General features: G+C 37.7%; 1 protein-coding gene across 3 annotated transcripts in view; it reads right to left on the bottom strand.

The window, feature by feature from the left end:
• The window catches only part of KCNB2 (potassium voltage-gated channel subfamily B member 2), a 190,993-nt gene that overhangs the window by 11,786 nt on the left and 158,729 nt on the right, over positions 1–20,478 (bottom strand). The window lies entirely within an intron of this gene.

Here is a 20,478-nt window from a genome sequence, read left to right as displayed (position 1 = left end):
TTGATTAAATCCTTTCAAATACACGTGCGTCAAATAAACACAGAATGGTGAAAGCTTTTTTTTTCTGATGTATTCATTATTTTGTTTTATTGTTTTGAATTTTGTACAGAGAAAACATTAGACTTATCTTAGACATGGTCAAAACCTGATTGTGTTACTGCCTGCAGTAAGCCAATTCATTTCAGAAAGCAGGCCATGACTGGTCTTACCATTTTTAAATTATAATAGGAGGTGATGTTTATTAGTATAAGTCACCAAGTGAAAGATATATCGTCCCTGCAAATATGCAGAACATTTTTAATTTTATGCATTAATTGTAATTATGTAAAACTGTACATAGTGTGGAGAATTGATTGGGGAATACCATATGTAAGATGGTAATTCAGTACTACATAATGCACACATTATGTGTGCATTATGTAGCACTGAACTAGTGTGCCTCTAGACAGGCATACATTTACCAGCTGAAAAGTCAAGAAGAAAAAATTAAGAATAAACAGGAAGCACTATTCAGGAGCTAGTCCTGCTGAATTCTCATGTCTGGACAAATTTCAGATGATACAAGAATTGAAGGTAATGGTCCTGAATTAGGTTGACAGCAAGATTTTAAAAACTAAGTAGTATGAAGGTGAACTGAGTTTCTCATAATTATTAAAATGTGTAAGGAGACAAAGGCTTCCAAGAAATAAAGTTTTACTTTCTGTCTAAGGAGATAGGTTTTTATAATATATTTTGTCACTCACTTTCACAGAGTCTTAGAATGACAGAACCATAGAAACATTAGTGTCAAAAAAGATCTCCAAGACTCTCAAGTCCAATGTTTAACTGAGCACCACCATGCCAACTAAACCACAGCTCTAAGTGCCACACCACTTTCTTGAATGCTTCAAGACCTACTGACTCCTTAGGCAGCCATTCAAATGCCTGATAAGCCTTTGAGTGAAGAAATTCTTCTTGATATTCAACCTGAACCTCCCCTGGCACAGCTTGAGGCAATATCTTTTCATCCTGCCACTGGTTGCCTGGGAGAACAGGCTCTCCTCCACATGGATACAGCCTCCTTTCAGGCAGTTGCAGAGTGTAATAAATTCTCTCCTGAGCCTCCTTTTATCCAGGCTGAACAACGCCAGCTGCCTCACCTGCTCATCATAACTTGTGAGCTGCTCTGTGCTCCAGACCCTGCCAGCTGGATGCAGAACCTTTCACCACCACTCCCTGGACCCAGCATCCAGCTAGTCCTGAACCCAGTGAAGAGGGCACCTGTCCAAGCTGTGGGCTGCCCCTTTTGGACAATGCTGTGGGAGACAGTATCAAAGGCTTTACTGGAGGTACACAGCATCCACAGCTTTTCCCTCAGCCACTAGGCAGGTCTCCTGCTCATAACAAAAGATCAGGTTGGTCAGACAGGACCTGCTTTTCCTAAACCCATTGTGGCTGAGCCTGATCCTCTGGTTGTCCTGTTCATGGTGGGTGATTGCACTTAAGATAATCTGTCCCATAACCTTCCCCAGCATCAAGGTCAGCTGAGAGGTTTGTAGTTCCCTGGACCTTTCTTCTGACCATTTGTGTAGATGTGTGTCACATTGGACAACTTCCAATCGTCTGTTCTTGAGCTCTACACAGTTGAAACACTCCCTGATGTACAGACACCCCCGCCCCCCCACCTCTCCTTCCTCATCGGTTCCATCTGAAGGGCTTATAACCATCCATTGCCACTCTCCATTCTTGTGAGTGCTCCCCTGGTGCCAACTACACCACAGCTCTCCTGCTCTCAATGGCTCCCAGCTCCTCCTGTTTGCTCCCCAAACTGTGTTCAGCCATGCATGTGCACTTCAGGTGGGCTGCTCATTTCACCCCTAGCACCAACCAGCTTGCTCCCCTCAGGCTCATCTCTAGTCAGCCTGGTCCTATTCTCTTCCCCCTTCAAACCTAGTTTAAAGCCCTCTCAATCAGTACTGCTACAATACTTTTCCCCCTTTTCCCCCCCACCTGTCTCCTGCAGGCCTGGTTCTGTAAAAATTGCCCTATGAGGGAAAAAAGACATTTTGATAAAGTTCAGACATCTCTGCACCTCACAGCCTTCCACTCTGCCTGGAATACCTGGTCATTGTCTTTTTCAGAACCAATATTATGAGAAAAATATTAATATCAAAGAACCTCATGGCTTTACCAGAAAGTTTATTTATTTACACTCTAAGGAATATGAGCAACTTTGAGACAGTAAGCAAAGTGTTAAAATGATATAAAAATTATTGAAACACTTGGAAAAAAGATATTTTGGTTGGAAGTCCTAATTAAATCCAGAGTTTTATTAAAAATACTAAAATAAATAATTTTCTGTTTAAAAGATCAGTTTAAGCTCATTCACAAAAGCATTTACTTTCATTTCTCAGAAATGGAACTGTTAAATCCATTTGGTGATGTTCCAAGGATGTGTTAGGTCTGATAAAATTGCTGGAACACCCAAGAAGAATGAAATGAAGCTAAGAAGAATGCAAGTGTGAAGAGGGTATGCAGACAGACTGGTCACAGTGGTGATAGAGGCTCTAGAGATAGAAAGGTCACCTCACTGTAGCTTTGAGAAAAACAGCAATAAACTTGTTTAATCTATGGGTTACCAAGTGGATATTCAGTTCTTTAAGCACAAACAGAAATTGCTCATGGTGTGTGGTGTGTATTTGGCATAATGTTGTACTTAGGTACTATCTTTGGCCTTCTTCAGCTACTAACAGTACAGAACAGGTATGCAGGTATCACTTTTCATATTCTAAAGTATTCAAACATATTTATTTGAATTTTTGAATTTTTCTCTACCAGTGCTGCTTCTGTCCTTTCTTTTTTATTGGAGACATAAGATCCCTTCATTTCTTCTGCCAAATGAGTTATGAAGCATCTGTCTTCATCCTTTGTACAGCCAATTCAGAACACATCCTTAGGTTAACCCATCCTATTTAGAAAGGCTATACATTCCTTTAAACCTTCTGCTACCAACATCAGCAAAAGAAGCCAATCTAAGTAAAGAATGAGAGCAATAACAGTGCATATGTAGGCAGCGCTGATTAATGAAATTTGTAGCTAGGACTGAGGCAGGCTAAAGACAACACTATAAGAGAGCAACATCTACCTTTCAAACTGCGGAAGTTGCCTGTATCAGATTTCTGTATTAAAGTTGGAAATTTGAATAAGGTGTACTGGGTTATCCACTTAACCTAAATGACTGTGAAACAGCTAATGCAGGCTTGACTCCTCTAAAATACTCAATAACATAATTATACTTTTTGAATTTACGGAACAAATGAACAAGGCACAGGTTCTGAACAGCTGAGCTTGCAGTTTCTGTCAAGCTGATGGAGCCTCATTGGGACCAGAATCAGAATGCAAACAACAGGATTAGTAAAAGCTGCATAATGCCATGACCAAATTACTTGACATGCATTGTTCTTAAAAAAAAAAAATAATAGTAAGAATGTATCTGCCCAACTGTCATAAAACTGATTTTAATTAGGAACCACTGGCATTTCAGTCTGTCATAAGGGATTTATTTTATGCCTAAATGTCTACCAGCCTACAAAAGATCCTAGAAAAGAGGTGAGTTAGTGAATAGCACCCTCTCTTGCACTGTGTGACATTGCTAAAACTCCATGCATTTTGGGTGTTTTATTGAAAACAAGCATCCATCTGTTTGTTCCAGCCATTCCTTCATGTACTGCTAACACAAGCCTGAACTCCCCCAGCTCTTTTAATATAATATGCAGTGCAGCAAGCCTGGAACCTTAAGTGATTTATACATATAATCTATAAGCATGAGTCTGTTCTTAGTGAAAAAAATTTACAGCAAAGTAAAGTAGTTTAGTTTCTTCTAATGTAAGAATCTCAAGCTTTTATTTGTTTGGGACTTTGTAGTGTAATTAAAGCAGTGCATCACTCCACACACAGTATGTTTTAATTATTGCAATTGATTAGATTTCACAACTCATTAGGCAAAAAAATGCCAGGGGAAAACTTGGAAGAACAAGAGTAGCTATGAGAAAAAGAAGAAAAGAAGAACTCCCTATTCTGAGTCTACATAAAGAATACTTTGCAGATATTACTATGCTGGTAAATTCTCATAGAACAGATGCAGATTGTATTAAGAGAAGCACAGAATTTATAAGAAAGACCTGTAGCAAACTGCTAGGCTGCTTATGCTGATACAGAAAAGTAAAGAAACCACCACTGACTGAATTTTTCCCAGCAGAACTTCCTGTTTATCATGTAATATTTTTAAACTATGTTCTGGACTGAAATGCCTGGAAAATTTGCACACTTCAAGTCATTAATCTATGACCACAGTTCTTGACATAATATTTTTAACCTGAATTTCAGAATATACTCTGTTAAATGACATATTCTGGCAGGTTATGTCATTTAGCTATGGTACTACAAATGCATATAAAATCCAGATCCTCTTAATCTTTAAAAACATTTCCTTGTCAATGACTATTTTTTCTAAAAGAATGGACAGATTTTGAGTTTTTTTCCTATGGGCTGGATATGAGGTATTTGAATCTGTTGATGCAATGAATAGAAAAACATTCCCTGAGTTAATGATGCAGTCTTAACAGCCTCTGCCAGATGCTGTTATTTTACTTTTTGGGTGCAAGGACTGGTAGCAACCTCCTGAAAATTTAGTTGTTTCCCAGCATTAAATTGCCACTAAAAAATGGCTTTTTTTTCCCTGTGCACCCCCTCATTGCTTATTACTGCCAGCAGTGTGAGGAATTCTGCATAAAATGAGCATGCAACTGAGGCAGAAAATAAAGGTGAAATAGAATAGCCTTCAAATTTTGCCTTGCTATTCTGCAACAACTGATACGATACATGAAATTATATGCTATATGAAAAGGCTTCTGCCATAACTGACAAGCCAGTGTAATTTTTATGTGCAGCAGAGAAAAAGTATGCATCAGGTGCACATTAAAATATAGCTGCTGAGGGGAATTTCCATTGAGCCCTACTGATCAGCCAGTACAGTATGTTTGATAAATATAGGTTTCAGTCTGCAATCCACTAAGGCTGTATTAGCAATAGTGTTTCCTTAGTCTTTTTTTTTTTATCCCAGGGTAGGATCTAGACCATTTAATAATAGCAGTATAGTCTCATACTTTTGAGATTTCTAACCTCCACAGACAATGAAAATTATCAGACTGTCACATATTCTTCCCTTTCTGTGTTGAAATTTATGATATTGTCCTCACATAAAACCTACCCTGGCAGTATCTTTAACTCCGCCTTTAGAAAATCTCAGAAAAAATTGCTGTTGTTCAGCTTTTGAAAGGCTTCTGGAGAACTTTATCAACTTTCTTGGGTATTTAGCTATATATTCTCAGAAGCATCTGCTCTTGGGAAAGAGGTGTCTAAATTTGAGCAGATAGATATCTGGAGTTGTTCTAGGTTCTTCAGATCAACCTGGGAGCTACCAAGTGCTATAGCCTGCAGGTCATGCTGGATCCTGAATTGAAGTGTGTGGTATTCACATACTCTTTGAACAGAGAGAGACATAATTCTCTCTCCCAGGATTTTGCCTGGGGAAAGCAGTGAGAAAGCTCAGAGAGAGAAAAACAAAACAATTCTTATCTTTATTTGCTGCACCAATATGTGCTGTTTGGCACATATAGAATGTGTTATGGAGATTGTTTACCAAAAGGGATTTGTTAATTGGCCACTGGTGATGGTTGTTTGGATTGATTGACCAATTAGGTCAAAGCTGGGTCCTGACTGTCAGGTAAGTGTCCCGGGTTTTTCTTGAGTAGTATAGCAGAGTATAGTATTAGTATAGTATGTAATATAATATAGTATAGCTTAATAAAGCAATTGTACAGCCTTCTGAATCACGGAGTCATTCCCTGGCTGGGGGTCACCTTGCATCAATAGAAGTGTCCTTAGCTTGTAGCACAGAGCTCCCAGCTCTGGCCAGACAATCCACAGACTCCACACTGGCAGGAGCAGAAGATTACATAATGGATGCTTTCATTTTTCTGAGGGAGTAAGCCCATGACAGTGAAAGACATTTATGGAGGTTTGATGAGAAGTTTATAGAAATTAGTTTACTTCAGCAGCATCCTTTACTGTCAGGTGTCTTCAGATTGTGATATTGAGTTTGCAACTGAATGGGCAGAAAGTCTTGCTGAGTAAGAGTGCTGTCTTGTACATCTGTCTAAATCTGTGTGCATTCTGTTCTTGACATCTGGGACTTTCCAAATGAGAGGCACATTGGAGAAGAAAAGACAACACTACAAATTGAGTCACCTTGCAACTATAACTATTACCACATGAGGAATTTTAAGCTTAGTCAGGACATTAGTCTGTAGACATTTAGGAGAAGAGGCCATTAAAATATTCTTCTGTGATGCAAAGGATGAGAAGGTGGTCATGGTACAACATCTTGCTCCCTGGTCACTCCATGTTCTCCCTCCATTGTGTTCCTTGGACTTCCCAGTTACAAGCATCACCTCTTGTTTCTGACCCACAGCTCTATCTCATGCTGCTTTGCAGAGGGGACTGTGCTCAGCTCACACCTGTAATTCTGCATTGCCATGTATCAGTGTGCCATAGATCACATCATGAACAGTCTGACAGACTTAAAATTATTCTGAATCAAATGTTTCAACAGACCACTTCTGTATTTTTCCAAATTTGAAAAAGTTCAACAAAAGGCAAGACATTTTATTACAGTCCTTTACTGGCTAATGCTCTTTTTTAACATATGTCCTTGGTCATGGGACATAAAAATGAGACAAACAGATATGAATCCTACTTGGATTTACTCCAAACTAGAACACAACAGAGCTATAGCAAACGTTAAGCATGCCAAATCTAAGCAATCTCAGCACTCCTGCAACACTGAGAATTATCTAAGAAGTATATGTTTGCAAATGTTCCTTTTTTTAAGTGGTGGAAAAATTATTTTCCAGTTACTAAAGATTTAATTTTTGGAATGTAAGACAGGGGAATAATTTAACAGAACAGCATAAATTTAGTGCAGCTTACAGCTCTATCACTGTTGCCCTTTCAGGAGCACATCTGATTATAACTCTGACAGCCTGTGTTATCACTGAACAGCTTCTTTCTGCTGCTCTCCATCTCCTTCCTTGATGACATTATTTAGAATTCTGACTTTTCATTTTCCCCCTTTTCCTAGAGTAGCATTTATATTAATGTTTTTAAGGATTTGATTTGACTGTATTTCATTGCTCTTTCAAAGATATTCATTAAGCCTCACATTAACTACATATATGAAGGTTAAGCTCTCAGTGTTATGTTTATTTAGTGTCTAAGGGATGTGGTCTTTTATTTTGGTCTCTTTGCACTGTGATGACTCTCACTTAAGAAGCTTGGTTTAGAAATACTCATTTAGGAGGTTTTCACTAAAGATTTCATAACTAGCTCCATAAACACTCAACATACTTTTAGATATGAGAATTATCTTCTAGTTCATCAGTAGGTAAAAAAGCTCTGTCTCCAGTTAAGCTTGACAGACAAGTTCCTATGAAGACAGTGAACTCAAGTGCTGCTAGATGTTTATTCATGGTTCTATGAAGTTCAGTGGTAACTTAACCTAAGGAGTGGCATATGTCCAGGGATGTGCAGTCCTATCAAGCTCACCCAGACTGGGAGCCAACATGTGGGACCACCTTTGTTTCTGTAACATGGCATCCTTCAAGTCTCTGTCTGAGGAGGTTTAAGGCAGGTAGGAGTTTGCCGCCTGCCAGTTCCAGTGTGCATGGCAGACCAGTGATGATAACATCAGCAGGATCATAATCATGGTAATTCAAGTGGAAGGCATGATAAGAGGTCGTTAAAGCTCAGATTTTGCCACAAGTTAATTCAAACTTCTCCAAGCACAGCTGTAGTCAAGCAAGGTATTTTAAAACTGGTTAAGGTAGGTCTGACTGGAGAAACTGTTTCTGCCTTGGCCAGACCTTCACTTCAGGAGTTCAGTCATAAAGCTGATATACTTCCTGCTTGAGAGCACTGTACAAATTCCATTTTTTCACAAAGCCTTTCCACCACTTTGTGCTGATCTTCCCGTTCCATAGATGAATATTTGCCTTAGAAGATCTAGAAATTCAGAGGGAATAAACCTGTGTAGGAAAGGATGTTTTGTTCTTTGAGATTAGCAAGCATCCTTCTGGTTTAAAGTAACAGTAATAAAATGCATCTGTCCTGCAATCTGTTGCAGGTAGATTATTGTTTATTGTATTTATGCTATTAGGATAACAGCAATGTAATACACCACTCGTGCATTCTGGGGTGAGCTAACTGCATTTACTTAATGACTTGATTATTGCTTTATGGAAGGGTGGCCAAGGGGTTTCTACCACCAAGATTTTCAGCATAAGAATTTAGTTTGGGTTTGAGAATTTCATTATGGCTGAGTATCCAGATGGTTTTGTATAAGGCAACTCCGTGGGTAATGTGGCAAATGGGAACCCTGGGAATGGACTGAGTCACTGTGAATCTGAGCACAGGAACCACTCAAGTCTCTTAAAACACTAGGGGCACATTAGGTGCGCAGTAGAAAACTAAGTACAACACTGCAAACATCTGCAGGATGTATTTACTAAATACTGCAACCAAAAAGTGATGTTGGAGACCAGAGAAATTGCAATATGCACAAGCAATAGGAAATGGATTGCAAATGGGACTATCAGCTTGAACTTAAGCACAGAGAGAGAAGAGAAAACACAGCCCTGTCTAAAAACACAGCCCTGATGAAACCTGCTATGATTCCTTATAGGGAAAAGCTGAGGTTAATTCTGAGGGCATCTGTTGAACTGGCAAAGATGGGGAACCTCAGTCACAGATGAAGACAGTCTTCATAGTTTGGGAAGAGACAAATGTATTTCGTTTAGCATCAGTGGAGACAACCTTGAATACTGAATCAGCACAGAGCTAATAAGAATTATTTTTTTTAACATATTAAGATCCATATCAAGTCAGCTCTAATATTTTTTGCTGTTGTTCAACAGCAAAAAGCTATTTCAGCGGGAGACATGAGAATAATTATTTCATAATAAATAGCAAACTGTCCCCTAGGAATTAATGTAGAAGAAATGGCAGATCCAGAGTAAATGTAGGTGAATTACTTTTTTTTCACTATGCAATTGGATAAGCCCATGAATTTGACTGTCATATATTGACAGAAATAGAGCTAGGACCTGCTTGAAATTATAGTGTGGCTAGTTTAATCAATTAAATAATTTAATGTAAGGTAGTTTACAGTGAAAATAAAAAGTTCATCTAGCTAATGCTTTCTTTGCTCTATAATAATGTGAGAGATTTAACTGCCTTATGGATGATCACAAAAAATTAACTTTAAGAGTCATCTTAGAGGCTTTATTTATACATAGATTTTTGGCCTCCTAAGTATTATTTTGAAATGGAATAATTTGCTTATGTGTGAAAGAAAAGTCACCTACATTTATCAAAAATGAATGAGATGTCTTTATTAAAGCTCCTGCCTGCCCTTGTTCAGAAGTTTTCCAAGCTTTTGACATATTTCTTCATTGAGAAAGACATATTCTTGACATATTCTTCATTGCAGTAGCTGTCTAATTTTTGGGTAGTGAAAGCTGAGTATTATTACTTAGATGAATGTACTAGACTCTCCAAAATTTGCATCGAAGTCATGACAAGAAGCTTGCAGTTTCCAATCCTTCTGCGTAGCAAACCATATGCAAGATCTGTTCCGCCCTACTTCACTCACAAAAACATTGGCTTCATTACAGGAATTTCATTAAAAAAAAAAATACCCAAACAAACAAAAACCGACAAAACCCCACAGCAACTCAGCGCAGCCTCCATAGCGGAGGAGAGAGGTGGTTTCCCGGAGCTGGGCTGTGGGAGGCCGAGGGAGCGCGGCTGGAGCGGGCGGCGGCACCGGGAGCTGTCCCCGGCCCGGTGCTGAACGCGGGGCCGCGGCAAATGCGCTGCACCCACATACATCCTAAACCCCTTTTTTCTGTCATTTGCCTGAAGGTATGCAAATGATGCAGTCTAAAAAGATAAGGATGGGAAAATAAAGATAGCTCTGGCATAATATTTGTTTCTTGGAAAAAAAAAACACCGTTGAAGGAGGCAGGAATCTCACCAGAGGTGAGATATTTCTTTTTCTGCTTGCCATTTAGTAAGTTATTACTAACACCCAGCAAATCACGCTAGAGATTAACAAGCAGGAGTAATGAAAAACCAAACCCCGATTGTTTAGGTGTAAGCAGTTTTTGCATAGGCTGTTGAATGGATTTAATGGGGGAAATCAGCACACCTGATATACAGATTTATCCTGATGCTGCGTATTTTGATATTAACATTCAACTTAAAGCAGAAAGCCGGATGTAACTGATTTTTTAAACGTGGAAACTGGAAACCAAATTACTTGGTTCTCACTTTTTCCATTTGTCATTTAGTTTTAATGGAATCTGCTTTCACTTGGGACCTCAGGTTATTAACCAGGACTGTACACTTGAGTCTAATTTGCTGAAAAACATATTAAGATTTTTTGTTTGAACTATTCTCATTGTATCATCTTTTTACCATTGAATAAGACTGTTTTTTAGTCATATAACACAATGAGTAGGTATGGTCTTCCTGAAGGCTGATATTATCTATCAGACTTATCTGAAATTATGACAGGCCCAAAATTCTTTATTCACACTTTAAAAAGAATTTCTATATCTTGGCTTCATGTCAATCTCTATACACATTTCAGAACAAAGGTTCTATATAAAATATCTATATTAATCTATGGTTTTATGTAAAGGTTAGGCCAGTATTTCCCAAACTTGCAGAATATGATAAATTTTTAGGGAAAGGAATCCAGCCTGCTGTCTTTTTTACAATACAGTAGTTAAAGGTCTGCATATCTTAGGTGTCATTTCCTTATGTTAGCTGTCACTCCAGGATTAGTTTTGAAACTTAATCTGTAATACTGCAGTTTCAAACCCTTATTAAGGTGTAATGTATGCTGTAACACATACACAGAGTACCAGTGCTCTTCAATAAATATGTAAATGTCCTCACATCACATTTAGGAAGGTCAAATTGTAATTGAAGACAGATCTGATTCACAAAATATATTATCCATTATTAAAATACCATTAAAAGGTACTGCTCATGCTGCTGTGAGCCCAGACTAAGAGGACAGTATATGAGAAGATGCCTCTAAATTACAGGAACATTCCAGTTTAGAGCTGTAATTCAGACTCTGCTTTTAGCACAAATTCCTCGGGCAGGTGCTGAACAGAGTGTCCAAGGAATGTCTGTGACTTGGACAGAAGAAGGGCTGACTGTTCCCTGCTCTACAGAAGACTTTGTTTTGTTCAGTCACAAATAAATGTCTGTTATGCTTATTGTCTATTAGAATTATGGTCAATCAGTGTTACAGGGTCTGGCTTTTTCTCATGAAATCAAAGGGAGGTTTGCTGTTGCCTTTAACCAGAATGCACCAGTGGAGTTTGAATATTTTAGTCAGCTGTACTGGGAAGCAAAGGAGAAGCAGTCTGACAAGGCTTTGTCTAATGTTCTGCACAGATTTTTGTATTTTTCCTATTTTCTATTTTAACCAGTAGATGTCTCTGTTTTATCATGCAGCTGTTGACAAGGACACACTGCTTCTGTTGTCACAACACATATTTAGTAAGAGAACCATTTGTTTCCAATGGAATGAATACACGTGAACGCAAAAATGCCGACTTAATGCTCTCAGCATAACCCTAACCAACCTAAGCCCCAGCAGCTTTGGTGAGAGCTCTGGTTGCCAAACAATATTGAAAATCATCTTTATGCAAATGTCCCATAGGATTTTAAGAGGGCTAAAGGGGAATTGGTGGGATTCTATGGATATTAATTTAAAAATAGGTAATAAATTTAGAACATCTTTTTTTATCTCATGGGAAGGCTCACAGAAGCAGCTTACGGAACAGTGTGGAGTGTTTGATTTCTACACAATGCCTCACGAAATTCCATGTTGTGATAGATGAATTATCTCCTCTACTTCACAATTGTGTAAGATGATATTATTTCTGCATCTACAGGCATGAAGAGTAGCAATGTAGATTATTTGAAACTCTTGTACCTAACTGAAAGTATCATTGTGAAACAATTTGATTCAGACTTCTGTATTTTCCAAATTTGAAAAAAAAATCTAGGATATATACAGCTTTCCTAAAATCTCTACAGAAGAGATCAGCAACTTAAAAATTATATTCAAATTCTATTATTTTAAATATATGAAAAATGAAGATATATTATTTCAGAACTTATAACATTTTGATTTTTAGTAATTGTCTAAGAATGTGATAGGCTTCCATCAGTTGTTTCCTGGCCTTTTTGTTGTTCTCCTAGGGCAGTTGTCAACACATTTAAAAACTTAGGAGCTATTTTTTCTTGTCTCTGTTTTCTTGGATATCTTTATATTTGAGATCCTGGATTAGGTCATCTGAGAGAAAAAGTACTAGACTGGGTCTACATCGAGCCCTGAACTGCATCAAAACTTTTGTTTGTGGGATGCTCCATCTTGGTCAGTTGCTCCCTTTTAGAAATCCCTACAGAAACTGTTAGGATCTGTTGTTGGGCCACATACTTATTAAAGTAAAAAAGCACATAATCTTAGAGAAGAAAAAAGTCACCTCTTTTAGGTGGCAGCTGTTCCCGCATGAACAAACAGCATGCTGGGGCTTTTTTCCCCAGCAATACCCATGTCAATGTTGGAAACAGAACTTCTCTAGCTGGAAGGAACATGCTCCTTACAGACGAATGCATGTCACAGACTAGCCCTGTGTTCACACTTCCAGCCACTGTGGCTGTTTCTCCTGCAGTCAAGTGGAGCCAGAGGTGAGCTATTTTTTAGTCCCCATTTTTGCTCCAAATGCACTGTATGAGAGGAATAGATGGCCAGTGTGAGTCATCAGTCCCATGTCACTGGTTCCACTGGCTGGCCACTTCTGGAGCCAAGCAGAACACTGTGTAGCAGAAATATCAGGCCTTACCCTGAAATGGTTTATTATTAAATGCAGGTTTTACCCAAATGTCTGAGTTGACTGTAGAGAGGGACATGAGTGTTGCCTGCTTTCAAAAGAAGGACCAAACTGTCTGTCAAATCTTCCTGGTTGTCAAGCCGATGGCCAGGCCATAGAAACCCCATAGGTTTCCTTGACTGCAGCTACAGCAGAGTTTCTACAGCTCAATCAGGCTTAAGACAAGAAATAAACCTGGAAATAAATTTGTCAGGTACGAACAGCTATAATGCAGCTATCTGCAGCAAGCCTATGGACAATAAAATTCATCTTCAAAGAACCCTTGAACGTGGAACAAATACATTATATTCTGGCTATGCTTCAGGAAGTATCTTTCATAGCTGACAATTTCATAGTACATATATTTTTTTTCTTTTAACTGTCAGCATCTGGCAGTTTATGATAAAGACTTGGAACAGAGTCTTTGGGGTATTTACACACTGATTACATATATTTCTACTTCTGAAAGCCACATAAAGCCCCCACACCCACCACCAAAACCTAAAAAATGTGCTGGAAGGGCAATGTGATTCTTTATTTTGCATGATCTTTATGATAAGGGATAGAACTGCATGAGTAATTAAAGAAGAAAAAGGTTAGTGTTATTATTTAGAAGTGCTAATCAAAACAAAGTAAATATTTTTTAAAAATCCCTTACTGTGGAATATATATGACAAAACCATATGGCTTTTAGTAATTACAGTAATGGCAGTACTGGAAGAAAACACTATAATTCCAGCATCACCTGGAATAAACTGGAACCACTGTGTATAAGGAATATATGTCATATTACTATATGCTGTTATATATGTTTTCTCTGAGATGTAAACATACAGTTATTACTTTCAAAAGGATTATTAATCTTATTGATCTTGCAGATTATATCTGCTTCTGCTTTATTCTGGGTCCTTTATGTCCAATTATTTTTCTGCGAGCTGTATAATTAGAAACACATTTTTATGGGGAAATACCTGATTTACTATATCTAGGAGCTCACTGGCAGTGAAGCATTTCACTGCTATTAATAGAAACACCGCAATGACACCATGGCTGAGGTTTGTTTTTTTCAAAATGATTTATCTTAGCAGTCCTGGCAGTGCACACTCCTGTCATTGTCCCATGCTCCTTTGAAGGATAGGAAGTGGGACAGAGGTGATTTGCTGCCTTCAGTACAATGCATTTGACATTATAACAGTTAATGTTAGACTGAAAGGAAATAACTGGCACTACTGCTTTTACTGTCATATAAAATGGAGAAATGGATGTGACATGGAGATTAGGGAGTCAAAACATAGGAGTATCTGGAGTGTTTTGCAGAATTTGGGATCTTGACTTCTGAACTGAATTTTCAGCATCTAAGAAAACAGTCTTCTTCTTTGAGGTCCTGTTTATATTACAGAATGTTATTCTTTTGAAATATTTCCATTAAGACAGAAAATGAAAACTTAGTTTGACATAAAATAGGATTTAGAAATGTGGGACTATATTACAACGACTGAAGGAAATACAACATCCTCCATCAGCCCTAACATCATCATTTATGGATACATTTCTGCTCAAACAATTAGCTCCCTGCTTCATTTCCACATCCTGGTTCACTTCTAGGTTCTTTCTGGAGGCACATAATCACCTTTGTGTGAGACGAGATCAATATTCTTGATAATATACCCCAGGAGAATAATATGGATAATATACTCCAGGAGAATAATAGGGAATAATATACTCCAGGAGAATAATATTTAAAAGCAGGAGCATATATTAATAAGCAGGAACGAGGATGTTTAGACCAGATTTGCTCATGACCTCCACCTTTGCACAAGTGCCCCTCCTGGCACTTCTGGAATGGGAGGGACTTTTGAGTAACCCGTCTTGGTGCTTGGACAGAGCCAGAAGAGACATTTTCATCACTATCACCAGCACACTTTCAAATGTACCTTTTATAGCCCCAATCTGACACTGAATCTGATTTACACAAGAAAGCACTCATATAGCAACTGTGTGGTGCTGCTGTACATAGCTAATGCTTCTGTTGGGGGAAGCCTGCTATATGTAACTCAGCAAGATAAACAGTAATTTCTCTGGATTTTTATCTGCAGGAGGCTTGTTTCAGAGCAGCATGATTTGGGTAAGAGATTCCCCTAAAGGCATGTGAAATTGTAAAGGAGGAACAGTTTCCAAATCTCTCTCTATGGAAATCAGAGAGCCAAACAGCGAAATGGTGCCAGTAAAGAAAGAGAGGAACAGATGTACTTTCATTGTCTGCTCCTTCCACTTACTGTTAGTCTTCCAATACGATGGACACCATTTCTAACATAAAAACATACAAATAAAGCTGCATTGAAAATGTCAAACATCAGCAGTGTTAGTAGGGTCATGAGTTTCACACCGATTCTGGAAGCTGGGATGAAAAGAGCTTATGATTTTTATCTTTACATCAGAGAAAAATGTGTTCTGAAACACCCTGTCAAAAGGAAAACATGCAATTCCCTCTCTATTACAAGCATTGGATTTTTATTAAAATTCATTTAGTGTCTAACTTTGTAGCTGGAAAGAAAAGCAATATTTATTTTGGAGTTGCCAATTGCTTTTGATTTTGACAAATGACTTAAATTATTTGCTTATCAGATTTACTTTAGGAATGAATTGTATATTTTTTTCCAGAGGGTGTTACAATTCCTAAAGAGTTTCATCAATTTTCCATTAGTGTGCCAGTCAGTCTTAAGCAATAATTACAAAAGCAGAAGCATCATATTAACCTCTTGATACCAGAAGTTGGAATTAGCATATTAGCACTTAAGCAATGGAAACATTGGCCCATTGGTGACAAGGGATTAAACTGCAGCATGCTTTGTCTGCTGGGAATGAATTCACCACACCTGGCCCAGCATATTTTCTGCAGTGCACAAATCCTCCAGATGCACAGAACTCAATTTGAATCCTCATAACTTCAGGAGCCAAACACCCATGTAAAGCAGTAGTCAGGAATAAAATCCTACCCCAGTCTGATGTATCTCAAAGCAGCTCAAATGAATGAGCCTTTAGCTTTTCTTATGTTTTCTTTTCCTGCACTCTGTACAGTAATTACTGGGGGCTTTTGCAGGGAATGTACTGTGCATACTATCAGCAAACATTTTTGATCAGTAATTTATACATCAAGATATGCTTCAAAATCTTATCCCCACAGTAATTCTAGATGTAAGAACCCCACACTAATACTAAAAAATGGACATGGTAGAATTACAGGAACAGCAGTATAATTTTAAACAGAAATTTAGTGACTCGATGATATTTTTTTTTCAGTGAGAAATCTGTCTCAACAGTTATAATTTGTTTTTTCTTCCAGTAATATTTATCACATCACAGGAAAAGAAAAGAAAAAGAAAAAGAAAAAGAAAAGAAAAGAAAAGAAAAGAAAAGAAAAGAAAAGAAAAGAAAAGAAAAGAAAAGAAAAGAAAAGAAAGAGAAAAGGAATCAAACATATAGGCATAGTTACTTTGTATAAGAATTTCTAGTATTTATTAAGCAGATCACAATTTTACAGGAATAAAGTTATGAAAAGAATTTGTTGTTCTGCATTATTATTGCCCTAAGCTATGATGACCTGTGAGTTATCAAAACTTCCAGGTAGGTCCTGAAATTGAAAGCCAGGTGGCCTTTCTAGATATAAGCTGTTTAATTTTCAAGACAAATGGCAAAGAGCTCCTGGGGAAGAATCTGGAATATCAGGCCTATGGCCTCAAATTTAGCTATAAATTTCCTGTTGTATAAAACTTCAACATAAAAACTACTGTACAGTAGCTGCCAACTTTACATTGGTCTTACAAGGATCACTTACTTTCAGAGATCAGTTCTCATTAAAATCACAGCATCTTGCTGGTTCTTTCTTCTAGAGGAATGCAAGATGGGGTGGGTTATTGTTGGTCATGTACAGCCACACAGGCACTCAGGGTTTTCTAGCCATAGTCTAAGCACCTGCGTTGATATTATTAATTCTTAAATGATTCTGGAAATGATACCACATTGGACCAATAGTCAGCACTAACCACAGATGTGCTGCCTCTCCCAAGTGCCCATTTGTATGACATGACTTTGGGGCACTGGATAACTTGTTTTCCTTATAATTAATCATTTACCACTGTTTGCATAGCATTGCTGGAAGAATCCAGTTCCCTTTGAAGTGGGCTCTTTACAGACCATTGGCAGACTCTTTTCTGCATCTAGATTAATCTTGATACTAGAATGAACACCATAAATAAAATGGAAAGATAGGAAGATAGGGACACTGTCTTTACCATTTGAAGCTTGGTATCACATATTATTTACTTTATATGTGTTTTTTTATATGAGTGTCTGCACAGAGAATGGGGGGCTTTATGAGCTCAGGACATTATGTAGCAACAAATGCTCTTATGGTGCATTAAAAATATGATTTATTATTTTCTATGACAATTTAATTCTGTGTACAATTTATATATGTAAGAACTTTTTGCAACATAAGAAAGACAAAAAAATCCTTTAGACTGAATGAGAATTGTGTTATCAAATTAATAATAATTTTGATTTCCCCACAGTGAAATAAATAAAATCCCCAAAGATAAGGGCAAGATTTGAGATGAGTAAAGTGGTCTAGAGGCCCATAGTTTTTATAGCTCAATTGCTTGGAGTGGATTATATAAATTCTGTTCACCTGCTCCCACAGCTCTAACAAATATTCCAACAAATCATTCACTTTCCCTTCTTTTCCATCCTGAAAGACACTTGTTTGCAGTTCTTCCAAAACCATGAAAACATAACAAATGCATTTATTTTATAAATCTTCCATGACAGAAAGGAGTTGAAAGGATCCCATTTGATGAAATACCTATTAAGAAACTTGAAATGAAAAACAAATTTTTTTTTTTCTTTTTTTTTCTCCACTAGTCTGTGAAGCAGGAAGACTGACATTTTAAGTTTTTTTCACTGGACGATCCTCTCACTATATTTTGTAAGTACATTACAATTCCAGTTTATAAGCTTCCACTTCAGCAATTTAGATGAAAAAATAAGTTGTATGTGCCTGTAACTGTGGTTATCTATCTTAACTACATCATCTGCAAAAGCAGAAGCCTTAATTACCTTAATGCAATCAGGAAAGGAACTTCTGAGTCCTTTCAATAGAAATGCCCTTTTACTGGCTTTTACAGCTGATCTTCAGAAGGCTGAGTTGAAACATATGGGAACACCTGATGCTGTGCTGATAGACAAGAGGTCAAATCTTTGCAGGGTCACATATGTTACTGCTGAAAGCTTAAGCAATTGCTTGCACGCAGGATTATTTATAGTGCTGAAGAGTGAACCAGTAGTTGGTCCCTGATCCATACCTCATATTGGTAAACCAAACTGAATGCCAAATCAGGGAGCAGATGTAGGGGAAACTCGTCTGGTTGACAGATGCCATAAAGTTTATTAAATATTAATGGCCACTTAGGTAGATTTTCTCTGCTAGTTTCTCTCTGGAGCAGTCACAAAATCCCAAATTATCTGGACTGCATTATAGTCCATGAAATATGCTACTTCAAGGTCTAGGGAAGGTGGAATCTCGAGCACTTTCATCAAGAACCTTCTTCTTTCTGTATCCCCCACAGGTGTCAAAGTTCTTTCTCAGTTGGAGCAGGACTTGTATTGGTTTCCCTTTGGCACATTTTTAGGTTTGATTATCCTACTTTAAAAACAGTTCTTGGATGCAAATATGCTGCTTGGTTAGGAATACAGTAATAAAACAACAACACAATGCAACAATAAAACAACAGTACAAATAATATGTCTAGTTTATGAATAGCAGTAAAATCCCTTTGCTTGGACCAAGGATTCTTAAACTGCACAACACTTAACTGCCATGAAAGATGCATAAATAATTCCTGGGAAGCCAATAGCTTCCTTTTGAGCAGAAATGTGACTGGGAACTGCTGTCGTTGCTCCCAGCATTACCACGGACAGTACATGAGAAAAATAAAGTTGGGGACTTCTAGAGCCCTTTGTGTTTTGCAACAGATAAAACTGTTCAGTTCAGAACAATGAGCAGATTCTCTCCAGGACACATGCAGGAGGCTGTGCAGCACAGAAGCAGAAACTTTATATATAATGAGTCACTTCACGTAGCAGATTATGTGGTAGCCTCTCATAGCACAGAAAAATAATTCCCCCAGTGTGAGCCTTATTTTAAAAGACATCTGCTTACAATTGAAAGGGATAATATTTTGCAGTGATAGGGAACATCTGAATCTTGAGCAAGAGAGCAAGAGACTGGAGTATTGGCTGTGACTACCTACAATTACCATTTCTACTCTCTCTTACAAAGATACACTTCCAGATCTCCACAGCTGTTCATATATTCATGTACTGTAGAGATGAGGAGGACAAAGATATCTGCTCAGACTACTTACCTCTCACAGGTAATTTTTTTTAGATGCTTTGGGTAATCTCAAATGTACAAAGCGTATTTCTAAGACAGAAGAACATTGTCTCAAGATTACAGTCTCTGAAGAAAATACACCAAATATCAGATTTACTCTTTCTCAAAACTGCCATTTACAAATCTCAAGATTTCATGAGAGCAGCAGATGGTGAAAATACATTTTTAACTCATTTATCTTCCGTGTGGTGGGATGAATTCTTTTGCTCTCCTCTTAAGTATACTCCCCAATACAATTCTAGCATTTTTTCCAAAGGCCAAAATTGGTTATAAAGTTGGGGGTTTTTTCTCCATTTCATTTTGTATGGCTTTTGAAGTGACAAAGAAGAAAAGCCTCACTTGTATTTCAAATGCAACAAACACCTGTCAGCTTTCATATATATTGGACATATACACACATATGTTCACATACACACACACCTACACATATATGTAGATGTATAAGATAAGTATGTACACTTAAGCCTGGAGAGATCTCTGCTAAATATTTACAAATCTGAAAGGCAAAAGCTTAATTCAGGAGCATTTAGGGTTGCAGGCTACACTGCTGGCATAGTGCTAAATTCAATTTACTAAACCCTTTATGCAATGTTTTATTACACAAAAAATTGTAGATATGCCAAAAGTAACAAAGCGGATTGGTGTGGAAGATTTAATGAATTCGTGTCACTCTGGAAGCCTGAACCAAACATGATATTCCTGGAGATTAATTTGGATTGCTAGGGCTTTTTAAAGTAATTAAGAGCATACAGTTAGGAGACATTTGAATTGGGCTGCAAATGCTCTACAGAAAAATGCAATTTGTTGCATATCTTTTCTGCATTGTTATTTTGGGTTCCTTTCTATTTTTAATGCATAATGCTCTGTCCAAGACTTTGACTTTCCTTATATCAGTTCTCAGTTCCCACAAATTTCTGCAAGAATTGCACCAATGGAGAGTGGCAAGAAAGGAAGCTCAAAAATAACAATAAA

Source organism: Zonotrichia albicollis, chromosome 1, assembly GCF_047830755.1.
Source record: "Zonotrichia albicollis isolate bZonAlb1 chromosome 1, bZonAlb1.hap1, whole genome shotgun sequence".
NCBI classification, from domain to species: domain Eukaryota; kingdom Metazoa; phylum Chordata; class Aves; order Passeriformes; family Passerellidae; genus Zonotrichia; species Zonotrichia albicollis.
This window is presented reverse-complemented; position numbering and strand designations above follow the sequence as displayed.